Source organism: Lactuca virosa, chromosome 9 (assembly GCF_052849685.1).
Source record: "Lactuca virosa cultivar CGN04683 chromosome 9, Lactuca_virosa_CGN04683_v6, whole genome shotgun sequence".
NCBI classification, from domain to species: Eukaryota; Viridiplantae; Streptophyta; class Magnoliopsida; order Asterales; family Asteraceae; genus Lactuca; species Lactuca virosa.
The window spans coordinates 16,276,856-16,283,888 of NC_136434.1; positions in this window are offsets into that span (position 1 = coordinate 16,276,856).

Sequence of the window (7,033 nt, forward strand, 5' to 3'; positions counted from 1 at the left end):
AGATGTTGCTCTTTAATTCAAGGTTAAAACTCTTCTCGGGCAAACTCAAGTCAAGATGGGGTGGTCCTTTTCTGGTAAAGAAGGTGTTTCCACATGGTGCTATAGAGCTATTGTCAAAAGATGGCACCCCGTTCAAGGTCAATGGACATAGAGTCAAAAAGTATGAAGAAGGAGTTCCAAGGAATGAAGGCATGGAAGAGTTGATGTTGCTGGAAGGGATTGCAGCCACGTAGAATGGGAGGAGTCCAGCTAATGACTCCTTAAAAAGAAGCGCTTCCGGGAGGCAACCCGAGTTTAGAGTTTGCATTTCTTTTTCCTTTACTTTCTTTTTAATTTCTTAGGATCTTTTTCATTCATCTTCTTCTGGAAATATGTTCTAAATGATTGCTTGAGGGCAAGCAATGCCTAGAGTGTGGGGTGGTGGGTTAAAAAATTAGAAAAAAAAATTCAATTTTTGTCAAACTGCAAGCTTTACTCGCCGAGTAGGTACGAGTACTCGGCGAGTGCTTGTCTAAATAACCAAAAAACCGCGTAAAAGCATTTGTACTCGGCGAGTAGATCTTTTCTACTCGGCGAGTAGCCAACTTACACAGACGGTATAAAAATATGAGAAATAAGGGTTTTTACCCATTTTACCCACACACTCGCCGTGCACAGCCTCCTTCAAGCGATCTTTGTGATTTTTGGCTTAATCCTCGACTTTCAAGGAAAAAGGTATGATCTTTACACTTAAAAACTCATCAAAGGTTCAAGCTTTATCACTGATTTGCCCCTATTTTGTCTAAATTCGGATTTGGGGGTTTCCTCAAATTCTAGGGTTTTAATTTTACCATGAATTAGGAGTTGTTAGGAGAATTTTCTTTTGGTTTAGTGGTTAATAGACTTAGTACAGCAAACCCCTGTGCAAAATTGGGTGTTTTAAGTGATCCATATGTGTTCGACAGATTCTGGTCCCGATGTTCATCCTACTCGCCGAGTAGGACATGAACTCGGCGAGTAGGAGGCTATACAGATCTGTTTTATTCAATTTTAATTACAGGGTGTTGTTTGTTTGTGCTTTCTTAATGTTGTCATGCAGGTACCATGTCCAGACGAGGTCAGTCTTCAAGAGGGGGAAGCCAAGGGGACATCCCGTGGCTCTCGTTCCGCCAAATCACATCCAAATCGTCTCAAGCCCGTGCCAAAAACAAGTTAGAGGCTTTAAAACAGAAAGAGATTCATTTACCCAATGCAGTGGATTGGGATTGGATGGGGAAAGTTGGTTTGGAAGAAAAGCTAACACCATATTTGGTGAAAGAATGTAATTTGGGGGATTCAACCATCATATGTGATGGTTGGTTACAGCTTTTCAAAATTCAAGAACCGGTCTACGCTGAATTATGTTGGGGGTTTGTTGCTACCATCTCATTCCGAGGTGGTAGTGAGTACTACAATCCCAATGTAGTTTCCTTTTCTCTTGGTGGGGAGCTGCGACAATGCAGCATGGCTGAATTTTCATGGAGGCTTGGAATCTATGAGCAAAGCACTATGTTGAATGAAGATTTTGAAGTTTTTTTAGAGAATTGCCACAAAGATCTCCCCGAGGGAGTGGTTGCTTCTACCTGGTGGAATACTATTGTTAACCGGGTGTACATCCCATCTACCGCACAGGAGGGTCACATACGTTCACCGATCCACCGTCTCATTCATCGGTTCATTGCCAGCACGATTAATATGCGAAAGGACTGGGACAAGGTCCCGACCCTTGACATCTTTTATCTTTGGAGTATTATTACTCCCGATGTTTTCTGCAATCTCCCCTATCGCGTAGCCAAGTATCTTGCTGAAGGGGCTGTTAAGGAGAAGATGAACTCTAAGATTAATGGAGGGATGTTTGTGACGAGGCTTGCAAGGTCATTTGGGGTATTAGATTTGCAAGAGTCAAGGGCGCTGACGGTCATTTATCCCCCTCCATTCAACATCGCATTATATAGGAGGGCAAGGATTGTGGAAAAGTTTGGTGATTCTTTTTCTATTCCTCATGCGGATGAGTCGGCTATCCCCGAGGAGCCGGGAAGGCGAGTGAGGCAAAGAAGCGAGCGGGTACGGGAAGACCCACCGGTTATTCCGGTGGAAGAAGAGAACGATGGATGGAATCAACTTGAGTACCGACGCTACTTGGATGATATTGGAAGAGGAGTTAACTATAACAATCAATCATTTGGCTATCTCTTCCAACAAATGAACATCGCACCGAGACCTGGACCCGGCTACCCCTACATCATGAGTTGGGAAGAAAGGATGAGGAAAGGCAATGAAGGAGGAGGAAGTGGAGCTGGAGGAGCCGACATGGATGATGAAGAATGAAGAATGTTTCTTTTGTGTTTTTAATTTATTTTCGTGATGTTTGATTTGGACAACTTGTTAAACTTGGATGATTTTATTTCTTGTTAGGACTTTTGGTTGCTTTCACTTTTGTCTGCATTTTTTTTCAGGATTGGAAGGTTAGGATGCATTTAGAAGTCTTATGGGTCAAGGTTCAAGTAAGGAATGTTCAATTGAGAGTGCGAAGTCTTTTCCATTAAGTTCGAGTCCGTTAGAGTTGGGAGTGTAGAGTGCTTTATTACTGGAGTAATTAGAAAAAGAGTCACTGAATTACCCCAATTCAGCACTTCCGTCGAAAGGAAAACTCAGCGCCTACTCGCCGAGTGCACATATCCTACTCGGCGAGTGCATGGACAATTACACGACTTCTCTGCAAGTTAGCAACATACTCGCCGAGTACACGACTTACTCGCCGAGTCCATCATCATTTTTCGGATTCCAGAGTTGTTTTGGGCACGTTCGTTGCAGTTTTCTCCAACTCTTTCATAGAGAATCATTGCTGGAGGTTTCTAGGAGCTGTATCCTACATATTTGAGTCATTTGCAAGTCTACCACACGCGACATGACACCCAAGACATGGATGAGTTGTTCCCATGTTTAAAGTCATTCAAAGATGGAGCTAAATTGAAGATGATCAGCCTCGCCACTGCTATCCCAGGGGAGTTTGTTCCAATTCCCTCTATACTTTAGTATTTTTCTTTATCATGCATAGCATGCAATGGGGACATTGCATGAAATAAGTGTGGGGTAGGGGGTTGGTTGAACCTTAGCAAATTTAGAATCCTAATATCATAATTTAGGTCTATTTTTAAATTTTTTTTTGCACTATTGCATACCAAAAATGTTACTTAGGATTTAATTTAGAAAATTTTGGTAAAAAGTAATTAGGATTCCATGTTAGAATTGTGTGGATGATTGTATGAAGACCCAAATGTTTAGTTGAGCCTATATACGTTATAGTGCATTTGTGGCCCCCTTATTCTAGTGAAATTATGGGACAAAAACACAACCTCGCTTAGCCCGAAGGATGCAATATGTTTAGCATCGTGTACTTGAAATGTATCCAGGAAAATTGTTATCATTAATCAATAAAGGTTGAAGTTGAGCGCCCCTGCTTAAGCATGTAGGTATTGAGTGAAAAAAAAGTGAGTTACATGAAAAAAAAGAGAGAATTACAAAAGAAAAGTTTGAAGAATTTTTGGAGCATCAAAGTCAAATATGAAATTAGAAGATCAAAAATTCCAAGAAATTCAAAAAGTTGAAGATACCAAAAACCAAACAACAAAGTGGTGAATTCAAAGAGATCAAAGATCAAATGCCAAAGAAATGAAGCATTCCAAAGAGCTCCAATGTGGTATCATAAATTGTAATTATCTAGATTATGTATGCTTGGGTTACTCAACCAAAAACACCTTGAGGTTAAGAGGTTTTCTGAGGATGGATTCGGAGGGATGCATAAAATGAGCATAGTTCGGGGTGAGTGGGCGAATGTTTATGAGGATTGTGAGTATTTAGAATATGGGGGGTTATTAGGAAAATTTTAGACACAAATGTGCGCGTTGCGGTCTTGGTATAATGGCTGAGTTTGACTGGAGTTGTCCTATGTGATTCTAATGTGTTAAAATTCAGTTTTGCTATGGGGCAAGCAAAAGTCAAGTGTGGGGTATTTTGATATGTGCATAATTAATCATATGTTTAACATATATTTCTATTCATTTTTGCCTAATTATATGCATAATATGGACAAAAGGTACTTAATAATGCTTATATTGTGTTTTCAGTCCAAAAGACATGCTTGGAAGCAGAAAGGAAAAAGGAGAAGCAATTAGAGACCAAAGAATGAAGAAAAAGGGAAAACTACACACCTACTCGGCGAGTCCACGCATGTACTCGGTGAGTTCATTAGAATGTTCCCGAAAGAAAAGTCAAGATTCCTTACCGAACATGGATTTCACACTAGTACTCGGCGAGTCCACGACCTACACGCCGAGTAGCCCCTGTTTTGTGATAATTATAAATAGCGGGTCTTAATCCGATTGAAGGAGTTCGGGGAACCTTTGGGGAGAAGCAAGCTGCGATTGAAGAGCCAGAAGAACCCTAGAGAACGAAGATACAACCTAGAATCCAATTCCGAAGAAGATTTGAGGCACATTCTCATCATTCTACTTAATCTATTGTTTCTCAATTATGGTTAGACAATTAGAATTCGTCTTATTGCTGTTAATTACCTCAATCATGAGCTAAAACTCTTAAACTTCTGTTTGGGGATACAAAATTGATATTATGGTTTGATTAATGGTAGGATTAATTAAATATTGGTGATTTTGTTAATTTTAGCTTGTTAAAGAACCTTGTGTGTGAATGATAACTAATTTTTTTGTTAATAGGAAGATAATTAAATAGTATGAACATCTTTTAATTATCAACCCCATATGTTTATGTGACCACTTTATCATATGTTTAGGACTAACGAACGTGAAACTAGAATTAATAAGAAAAATTAGGTAAATTCATGTGTGAGCTTGTTTGATGACCATCAGCAAGAGGTTAACTAAAGGACCAATTTAGTTAGCTATTACAAGTCTAAATTAACCCGAATAAATAATCTAGTGAATTAAATTAAATTAGACAACTGATCACTGTTTGAGTTAGTTTGTTTTCTAAGGATTATCGTAGCGAACGCAAGGCTAATCACTTGAATCGGTAGCCAATAGAAGAATTAATCCATTGCACTATTACCATAATATCAACCATAGGATCAATTGAGTTGAACTAAACAGAAGTCCCTTTTATTATTAAATTTAGTTAAATCTTTGTTTTTCTAGTTCTTAGCCTAAGTAGTATTAGTAAGTTTCTAGTCTTGTAAAACTAGAGAAAAACCATATTTACTATTTAATTTAGATAAAATTAGTCTTTAGTTTTAATTTACCGTTCCCTGAGTTCGACACTCTACTTACCCAACTATACCACTAAAAGACAGGTTCACTGCCTTTGTGTGCTTAATTTATAACTCAAAAGTAGGATTAAAACCAGTGCATTTTACACACATCACTATCTCAGCCCATCATGTGACCCATGAAGTCACGAAGTTCGCATTACCTCAAGCGAACTCTACAATCCCCTTCAGAAGTCGCCTCACCTCCGACCCCTATCGTCTACTACTCGCTAGTTCCAAGCATCTCGTGGTCCTTCCCAAACCAACGAACTGACCCACTCAAGTGTAAAACACCATACGGAAACACATCCCTCTCAGAATGAGATCCACCCGAAATCCCAACCTGCTCGTCCTCCACACAGATAGAGCCAAACTCACCCATCAGAGTCTGGTCGGAAGCAGAATTGGAACCACTCGTCCCAATCTCGCACTCAACTCATGACCCATGTTCCACGATTATACGTGTGCATTACACCTCGATCCTTCCGATTCGCGACAACCTCTTTCTAACTCAAAACACAACGGTTTTTGATCATTGCCGAGACCCCAGTCTCGTCCTTGGTTCGACCACTAGGTTCTCATAGACTCCTCTGGTAAGGCTACCCAAGCCTACGAACCATTATGCATCTCACTCTGACTAGTAAGGATGCGACTCCCTGCAGTTATACAACACTCTCTCTCACTGACTAACAAGTGATACGGCTCCCCATAGTCCTACAGAACTCTCTTATTGCTTCGTGAATGCTACAGCCCCCTCCCCCCCTCCCCCCCCCCCCGCAGTCTTGCGATATTCTCTCTTTCTCTCTTGATAGCTCACGAATGTTACGACTCCCCGCAGTCTCACAATACTCTCTCTGACTCAGTATGCTAAGGCTTCCCGCAGTCTTACAATACTTTCTCTCTGACTCATGTATGCTACGGCTCTCCGCAGTCACTCGATACGCTCTCCCTGACTCACGTATGCTACGACTCTCCGCAGTCAAACGATACCCTTTCTCTGACTCACGTATGCTACGACTCTCCACAGTCACACGATACCCTTTCTCCGAATCACGTTTGCTACGCCTCTTCGCAGCCACACGATACTCTCCCCTACTGACTCATGGATGCTACGGCTCCCCGTAGTCTTACAACACTCTCTCACTCACTGACTCACCATGAGCTCACTCCATGGTTTTCCCCTGATAATCCCAAGTGATTACTCCCACTCGGATCTGTCACTCTCTTATCACCCCACATTCTCATCCTCAAGTCATCACCATACTGAGTCCACTAGCTCATGCTCCATGGTCCAACCGTAGATAGGTAGACGCACCCACCCAGATTAAGCATCTCTACTCTTGACGACCATTGTTGCAACAAGACACTTTCTCCTGCTACAATTCACTTTTAGATAGCCCCGTCCGATGACAATTAGCTGAAGGGTTCCCACTGGAATAATAGCCACTCGGTACTCCACTTGCCATCTCACAAACTCAAGTCTCAAATAATCCCAAAAGTTTAGGGCGTCATACTCAGATATCCCGGTACACCATCACAGAACCTCACGATGTCTTGTCTCATCCACGGATCTTCCACTCGCACAACTCGCAATCCTCGAAATACTCCAATTCACAACTTGAAACGCGGAGGAATCGTTAATGTCAAGAACATGTTGACGATAATCCGAAACCCCATCCTCTACGGCTCAAAACCCATGCGAGAATACTCATATCGACTCTGTAGTTGATAGCC